The following is an 8,917-nucleotide window of genomic DNA, read 5'->3' on the forward strand; positions in this document are numbered from 1 at the left end:
TGTAAGATGTGTAGATTTTCCCTTAGAAAAATAGAATTTATAACTACTTGGTAAAGAAGCTGGTCAAAACACTAAAAGTTTTATTAACATATAGTTTATTTAACATTATTGTCTCTAACAGACAATTTTTTTAATGTTAAATTTCAAAGTTTTTTTTATTTATTAAATTACAATTTTTTTTTATTTATTTATTGAATCACTGTGGGAAAGGTTACAAAGCTTTCAGGTTTATGTCTCAGTCATGCAAATATCAAACACATTTCCCTTTACCAATACTTATTTTTTACCCTGAAGAACCCCAATAAAACCCCACCCCCCACCGCTCCCCGTCCCTGTGAGGCAGATGAATTCTAGTTAACACTCTATCTGCTTTGATTAGATTCATTGTTTCAATAAAAGATTCACCACTATTATTTAGAGTTTACCCCCCCCCCCAAATCAGACATGCTGAAAAAGCATTGTGAAGTGATTTGCTTTCTACAGCTGGGTTCAAGAATTAAATGTTGGTTTTGGATTTCTGCTATTTTACCTATTGACCCTGGAAGTATTTCTACTGAAAGTCAGATAGTTAAGAAATTGGTTTCTGTGTTCTGGAGTCGTGGCCGTGCTGGAGAGCCGCTCGCGGGGGGCAACCGGTGGCCTCGGTAGGGCGTGAAGGGCGGAGCGAAACGCCCCCCTTCCCATGAGGTTTTAGTCGCCCCCACACTCCCGGCTCATACCTGCTGTCCACAAGGCTCCCATGTGGCCGCCATCTTTCTTTCCAGAGAGGAGAGGGCGAATGGGGCAACACCCTTTCCCCTGCGGCAGACATGATGGCCTGGATTAACGCATAGACCGTTCACTTTTCTGCTCCAAGCTGCTGGGTTCTGCATTAAGTCCTTGTGCTTCTGGGGCCGTGGCTGTGCTGGAGAGCCGCTCGTGGGGGGCAACTGGTGACCTCGGTAGGGCGTGAAGGATGGACCGGAACGCCCCCCTTCCCATGAGGTTTTAGTCGCCCCCACACCCCCGGTCATACCTGCTGTCCACAAGGCTCCCATGTGGCCACCATCTTTCTTTCCAGAGGGAGGAGGGCGGAAGGGAGCAACACCCTTTCCCCTCTGGGCAGAAATGATTGCCTGGATTAATGCATAGTCCTTTCACTTTTCTGCTCCAAGCTGCTGGGTTCTGCATTAGGTCATTGTGCTTCTGGGGCTGTGGCCATGCTGGAGAGCCGCTCGTGGGGACAACTGGTGGCCTCGGTAGGGCGTGAAGGGTGGACCGAAACGCCCCCCTTCCCATGAGGTTTTAGTCGCCCCCACACTCCCGGCTCATACCTGCTGTCCACAAGGCTCCCATGTGGCTGCCATCTTTCTTTCCAGAGAGGAGAGGGCGAATGGGGCAACACCCTTTCCCCTCCAGCATTCTTGATGGGCTGGATCAACGCATAGTCCTTTCACTTTTCTGCTCCAAGCTGCTGGGTTCTGCATTAAGCCCTTGTGCTTCTGGGGCTGTGGCCGTGCTGGAGAGCCGCTCGTGGGGGGCAACTGGTGACCTCGGTAGGGCGTGAAGGACGGACCGGAACGCCCCCCTTCCCATGAGGTTTTAGTCGCCCCCACACTCCCAGCTCATACCTGTTGTCCACAAGGCTCCCATGTGGCCGCCATCTTTCTTTCCAGAGAGAAGAGGGCGAATGGGGCAACACCCTTTCCCCTCCGGCAGACTTGATGGCCTGGATCAACGCATAGTCCGTCTAACAGACAATTTTTTATAAAAAACAGTTGTTAGCTAGTTTGAAAAACACAAACATATGACATAAAACAAATTATGGTTGCATGTATGCATATGTATAAAAATATGGGACTGCAGAGATAGTATAGTGGGTAGGACACTTATCTGTACATGGCAGAGCTAGGCTTGATACCCTGGGTCCCATATGGCCTCCTGAGGACCAATAGAAGTGATACCTAAGCACAGAGCCAAAAAATATCCCTAACATTCCCAGATGTGACTCAAAAATAGAAAAGTAAAATATATATGAATAAAATATATGTTTTTATATATAAAATATAAATAAATATATTTTATGTTCTTCCTATTGTAAAATATATACTTAAACACACACATATATGTATATGACTTTTTGATTTTTGGGCCATATCAGAGGATGTTCATTTATATGTGTGTGTGTATTTTTAATTTAATTCTCCCTTCAAATAGACTTACCAACTTGTTGGGCTTGACATCTTTGACACATATTCACTTTACTTTTGCATCAAGTTAGTTTTTAAACTTTTGAAATCATTTTGACTCATAGGGAGTTGGTTAATGTATTAGTCTAGGAAAGAGTAGTAAGGGAATGCAATGAAGGTAGTAGGGGAATACAATGAAGAGTGGGGTGATGGTGAAATGCTATAAGCATATTTCCAGTCTAAAATTTAGCCACTTTTGAAAGTTAGTATATAGTTGACAAGAGAGCTTGCTATTAACATCTGAAGTTTAAGAGAAGTCAAGAATTTTAATTTTCATTTGAAATTTTCTTTGAAATTCAAAACAGTGAGTTGATTGAATTATTTTCATGAGTCATTTTTTAACCTCTCATCTAGTCTTACTATGTCTCCTAAATAATTTCTTTTAGTTGTTACTCTGTTCAGCCTCAATATTTCTTATACTCAAAAGTGACCAATCATCTCACCATTTTTATATTGAAAATACCATAGTTCTCACCTGGATTACTCACCATTGTTTTCCCAAGTGGTGAAGATATAAGTTGGGGCTTTTGTAATCTTTTTCTCCAAATAGCCAAACCATTGAATTGAAAATATGAGCATTTCCTGTTTTTGTTCTTTTGGCAGTGTGTGTGTGTGGCGGGGGGGATTCACACCTAGAAGTGCTCAAGACTTATCATGACTTTGCAACTAGGATCATTTATGGCAGGCTCAGGGGACCATATGGGATGCCAGGTGTCAAACCAGGTTGACCACATGCAAGGCCAGCACCTTATCCATGGTACCGATGCAGGTAGGTATGTTAGGGAAACCTTCCACCCTAACCCCTAAGTTCATTGCCACATCATGGCAATGAAATTTCTGGAAAAGAAAGTTCTAAGACTGACCCACCTTGTGGATAGAGAAAGTAAGACCCAATATAAGGTCTTCAGCAGCAGACCCTGAGAAGATTGGATCCCTCCCCATGAAGGAAATTCCTCGAATATCCTCAGACCTCTCCCTTAATCCGATTAACTTTAGTGACTCAGCCCAGAGAACATTCCAGACCAAGATATACCTAGGAGAAACCTATAAAAGCCACCTTGAAGAAAAGAGGTACATGCATATGCTGCCAGAGTCCATGAACCGCGTGCATCCACATGACCACACAGGTGGTACCTGAGCACATGTGTCGCCTGCATCTCCCCTCCTGAGATGTGTGCTTTCATGCTTTCCTATCTAATGTTGGGATGTGTGTAGGGATGCTCTTTGCCCTTGGAGAAGGTCAATTTCTCCCTTGAGCATGTTTCTCTGTCTCTGTCTCTGTGTCTCTGTCTCTGTTTCTGTCTCTGTTTCTCTGTCTCTCTGTCTATATCTCTGTCTCTGTCTCTGTCTCTGTCTCTGTCTCTCTCTCTCTCTCTGCCCCTCCCACTCTACACCGAGAGGCAAGCCAAGAACCCTAAAAACCCTGGGAAAGGCCTGGGACTAGTTTCTCCTTTCCTGCAAAGAGTAAATCGTTGCTCCAGCCTGAGTTCGTGGTGGTGGGGATCAACTCTCATGCCTGGAACACCAAGAAGACTTCAGTTGTGACCTTATGCCACGGAGTGGAGTTGGTGGGGCTCAAGCACGTAACGAGCAGTGCTCATCGCAGACTTTACCAGTCCTAGTCTTCCCAGGGGCAACCGGGTGACAGAGGCAGACTGGGAGAAGGTGCCTGTCTTTCTCTCTTCCCTGACTCATGTGAGCCACCCGTGGGGTCCACCAACATCAGTGGCAGACTATTGCTCTAACTGCTCATTTTCCTGTTTTTTAAATTCCTTCTTAAAACCTCAGTACTACCCCACTGTTTTTAGAATAAAGACCAAATTCTTTTCTTGACCTTAAAACATCAGTCTTTCCGCAGTTTTATTCCATGTCTTTATCCTGGCTCAGTGAACTCTAGATATGTATTGAGAGTGGCACAATCCACAAATCTGGCACAATCTACTTCATCACAAGAAACTCATAACTCTTCCTCCTGTTGTACTGCATTCCCTTATGCATCCACTTGGTCTTCAATGACTTAGCTCCTTCTTACTCTTTAGCTATGAACACAACATTGTCTTCACTTGACTAATTGCTTGGTCTACAAATAAGTATGTGAAATTACAAATCTTGATGTAACCTGGTTTGACATTTTAGTTGAAACTAAAACAATAGGTTTAATCAGAAATTTGTGAGAAAATCTGAAATGGTGAAAGTGAAAAGTACGAGTTACAGTATTATTCCTTATTGATAAAGAAACGAGAAATAGTAATAGACTTTTATTCTGATGTAGGCAGGCACGTAAATAGGGCAACGGCAATGAATTCCCTGGGAAATAATGACATCAGTAGCTCTGAAGTTACAAAAAGCCAACTGTGCAGAAAGCAAGAACTAAAGCCTGTTACAAATTCCACCTGGACAGCAAGAGACCCAGAGAAGTCTGGACCCACCTCTGACAGAAGCTTCAGCAGAAACAAAAGGCCAGGAAAGGCATTTCAAAGAAGATCATCACCACTCCCAACCCTACCCCCCTCAACAGCTCCCTTAGTGATGGACTTTTACCTAGAAAGAAGACCCATGGGGTGGGGTGGGGGGGCAGGTGGGAAAATCCCTATAAAGGCCACTTTGGACAAAAGAAAGGCGCACACATGCCATCTGAGCCCATGTGCTGCATGTGACCCCGTGTCTAGGCACATGTGGTGTCCAAGCAGATATGTCACCCACATATCCCCTCTTGAATTGTGTACTTTCATATCTTCATATCTAATGCTGGAATATGTGTAAGGGTTCTCTTTCTGCCCTTAGAAAAGCTCAAGTTCTCTCTTGAGCACCTAACTCTCCACTCTCTCTCACTTTCTCTCTCCTCCCCTTTAAAAACCTTCAAAATCTGTTTACTTCACTGCTCATCTATTCCTAAAATTCTTTTTTCTGCATGGCGAGACAAGAAGCCAGTAACCCTGGGTCCAGGGTGAGAGGAGAATCGGGAGAAAATAACTGCCTTTCTCCGCCCCACTTCACATAAGTGGTGCCCACTGACATCAATTCCATGTATTATTCACCGTCATTGTCACTGTCCTCCTGTCCTTCATTGATTTGCTCGAGCAGGCCCAATAACGTCTCCATTGTGACACTTGTTACTGTGTTTGACATATCGAATACGTCACGGATAGCTTGCCAGGCTTTGCTGTGTGGGTGAGATACTCTTGGTAGCATGCCAGGCTCTCCGAGAGGGGCAGAGGAATCAAACTCCATTGATTTAACACTTATAAACTATAAATTTGCTAGCAATTTTGTTCTAGATAATTATTTTTATTTAGTTATTTAGGCTGTATTTGTCAAAAAAGGTTAAATTTGCCTTTTGTGTTTTCAACAATTATCCTGCAAACTAAACTCACTGGCCTTAAAATTTAATTACATAGTTTAAAGTGTGCTTTAATTGCTCACATTAAATTAACATATGACCATTATTTGGAAATATTTTTACAAATTCTAATATCAGAAAATCATTTCTATATACAATATTAGAACTAGTTAGTAAAAAGAACATAAAATCACTAACACATTAATGTAAAATGTTAGTAGATTAATATGTAGTATTATTCTACATTTAAAAAATACTCTATTTTAAAATTTCTTTGGTTTTAGACTTCTCCATTGTGTAAACTCAAAAAAGGGGCACAGCACAGCGGCGGTGGCTCTATCTCTTCTGCTGCCTGTGTTTGTAGTCTCACACCGCTTCCACCCTGGGGAGGTCGATGCCGATGGGAAGGCAAGGGAAGGAAACAAGGGCCAGGCTGGTTGGTCTTAGTCGCATTCCAATCCTCTCTCCATCCACACCAGTCTCTCTTCTCTGCCTCTGCCTCCCCTTGCCCATTCTACAGTCTCATATCTCTCCGGATGAGGGATTGGGGTAACAATCACACACAGGTGCGTTCACAATCAATAGGGGTAGAATTCTTTCCCTCAGGGAAAGCCGCTCCTAGGACAGATCCTCTCTCAGCTGGACGACCCACCCTAGAGTGGAATCCCATGGGTGTGTTTCTCCTCTCCTTGTCCGACAAGCATATAAGCATATATAATATAAATCATTTTGTATGGATACAGTAAGAGATATCTTAAACTTATAGAATTTCCCTCCTAGTGCCAACTCGATCTCAGACTACAGTGCTCAGGCCAGATAGTCTTTCCCACCCCTAGCAGGATCCTAGTCTCGTCGTTATTTTTGGATCATGACAGCATTTGTCTATGAATGATGATGTCTTTGAATAATGAAACTCTTAACTTATAGTTAAGAATCATGGCACTTTGGCCTGCCCATTTCGCTGCCAGGGTAGCTCACCACTTGCCCTGGGTCCATTCAGTCCTTCATCGGGACCCTGCTTTTGGGGTGTTAGGAACTAAGGACAACTGAGGTTTAAGTCGAGAAAGCAGATGTCCGGAAGTGAATAATATTCAAAGCCAAATAAATCCTAAGTTACAAAGCATAATGTTAACAGTCTTCCTGTATCCATACAAAATGGGCATTGCTTTATAGTAAACTGTTCATAAAACATAAGGAGAGGAGAAAGGCAATATTTCTTTTTTTTTAGTAAATTTTTTAAAAAAATTTTATTAGTGAGACATCATGAGGTACAGTTGTAGACTTACACATTTTTGTGCTTGGGTTTCAATTATACAATGATCAAATACCCATCCCTCCACCAGTGCTCATTTTCCACCGCCATGGATCCAAGTTTCCCTCCCACCCCCCATCCCCCGCATCCCACCCTGCCTCTGTGGCAGGGCATTCCCTTTTGTTCTCTCTCTCTTATTGGATGTTATGGTTTGCAAAAGAGGCAATGGGGACAATCATGTTTGGTCTATAGTCTACTTTCAGCATGCTTCTCCCATCCTGGGAAGATCCTCCTGACACCCTTTATTTGATGTTCCCTTCTCTATCTGAGCTCCTTTTTCCCCTAGCATATGTGGTTGGCCTCCAAGCCATGGAATAAAATTCCTGGTACTAATCTCAGCCATTCTTGGGTATTAGTCTCCTATTTTGTTACTTTTTGTTCCCCAGATGAATGCAATATTTCTATGTCTATCCCTTTCTTTCTGAGTCATTTCGCTTAACATGATACTTTCCATGTAGTACCAGTTGTATGTAAATTTCATTACTTCATCTTTTCTAACAGCTACATAGTACTCCATTGTGTAAATGTACCAAAGTTTCTTTAACCAGTCATCTGTTCTCGGGCACTCAGGTTTTTTTTAGATTCTGGCTATTGTAGAGTGCTGCAATGAAGAAAGGCAATATTTTACTCATACATATAAAATCATAGATTTCTGAGGAATCTAACCTTACAAATTAACAAAGTCTGATTAGGGGGAAAACTGATTAACTGGTTGGGCAGGAAAGCATAGGGAAGAATTTACAGATGAACACAATGGGATGGAAATGCCTCAGGAGCACTGTGATGGGTGTAACCAGATAAACCTAAGCTCCTTGTGGAGAAAGGACAAAGCAGTGACATCCTACACTCCATTATAACATTTTATAAGAAAAGTACATCCAAAACTTGAAAATAAGGTCAAGAGAACAGTAAATCCTAATGGAATTCAATCCTAATTTAACAAGTACACCCAAAGTTTATTTAAGTATCTTTAACTTAACTCTATTTTATGTTGAAATTTTACATTTCTGCATAGTATTTCCTGCCTACTTGTCATTTTTCCTAGTAACTACAGAGATAAATTCTTTCCAAAGGAAAAGGCAACTGCAAAGTTTAGGTTTTAATGCTCTTTAGACCATTAACTAATTTTGTGAATTTAGAAATTTGTTTCAAGTACACACTTCTTGGGGACTGTTCTGCCACTACTTACAGTTCTGCTATGAATGTGGGTAAGTGGAACTAAACTGGATAAGTCTTAGGTTTGGAACTTGCTACGGGCAGGCTCACAGTGCACTGTAGAACTGTCCTCCCATTGTTCATGGATTTGCTCGAGTGGGTACCAGTAACGTCTCCATTGTGAGACTTGTCATTACTGTTTTTGGCATATTGGATATGCCACGGAGTGCTTGCCAGGCTCTGTGATGCAGGCAGGACACTCTGAGTAGCTTACCGGGCTCTCTGAGAGGGGTGGAAGAATCAAACCTGTGTCAGCTGTGTGCAAAGCAAACACCCTACCCGCTGTGCTATCATTTCAGTTCCTAGGCTCACAATATTTTATTTGTTTTTTATTTTATTATTATTTTTAAAATTTTATTGAATCACCATAAGATAGTTATAAGCTTTCATGTTTGGGTTACAAACACACAATGATAGAACAGCCATTCCTCCACCAGTGCACATTCTCCACCACCAATATCCGTAGTATACCCCCGCCTTTCCACCCTCCCTCTGCCTCCATGGCAGACATGATTCCCCATAATCTCTCTTTACTTTTGGGCATTATGGTTTGCAGTACAGACACAGAGAGGTTATCATGTTTGGTCCTTTATCTAATTTCTGCACACATCTCCCAACCCAACCGATTCCTCCAGCCATCTTTTTCTTACTGATTCCTTCTCTATTCCAGCTGCCTTCTCTCCTTTGCTCATGAGGCATTCTTCTAGCTATGGAGCAATCTATCTGTCCCGTGTATCTACTATCCTTAGGTGTCAGCCTCATGTTACATTGTTTTATACTCCACAAATGAGTGCAGTCCTTCTATGCCTGTCCCTCTCTTTC

The sequence above is a fragment of the Sorex fumeus genome, unplaced genomic scaffold, assembly GCF_029834395.1.
Source record: "Sorex fumeus unplaced genomic scaffold, SorFum_2.1 ptg000002l, whole genome shotgun sequence".
NCBI classification, from domain to species: domain Eukaryota; kingdom Metazoa; phylum Chordata; class Mammalia; order Eulipotyphla; family Soricidae; genus Sorex; species Sorex fumeus.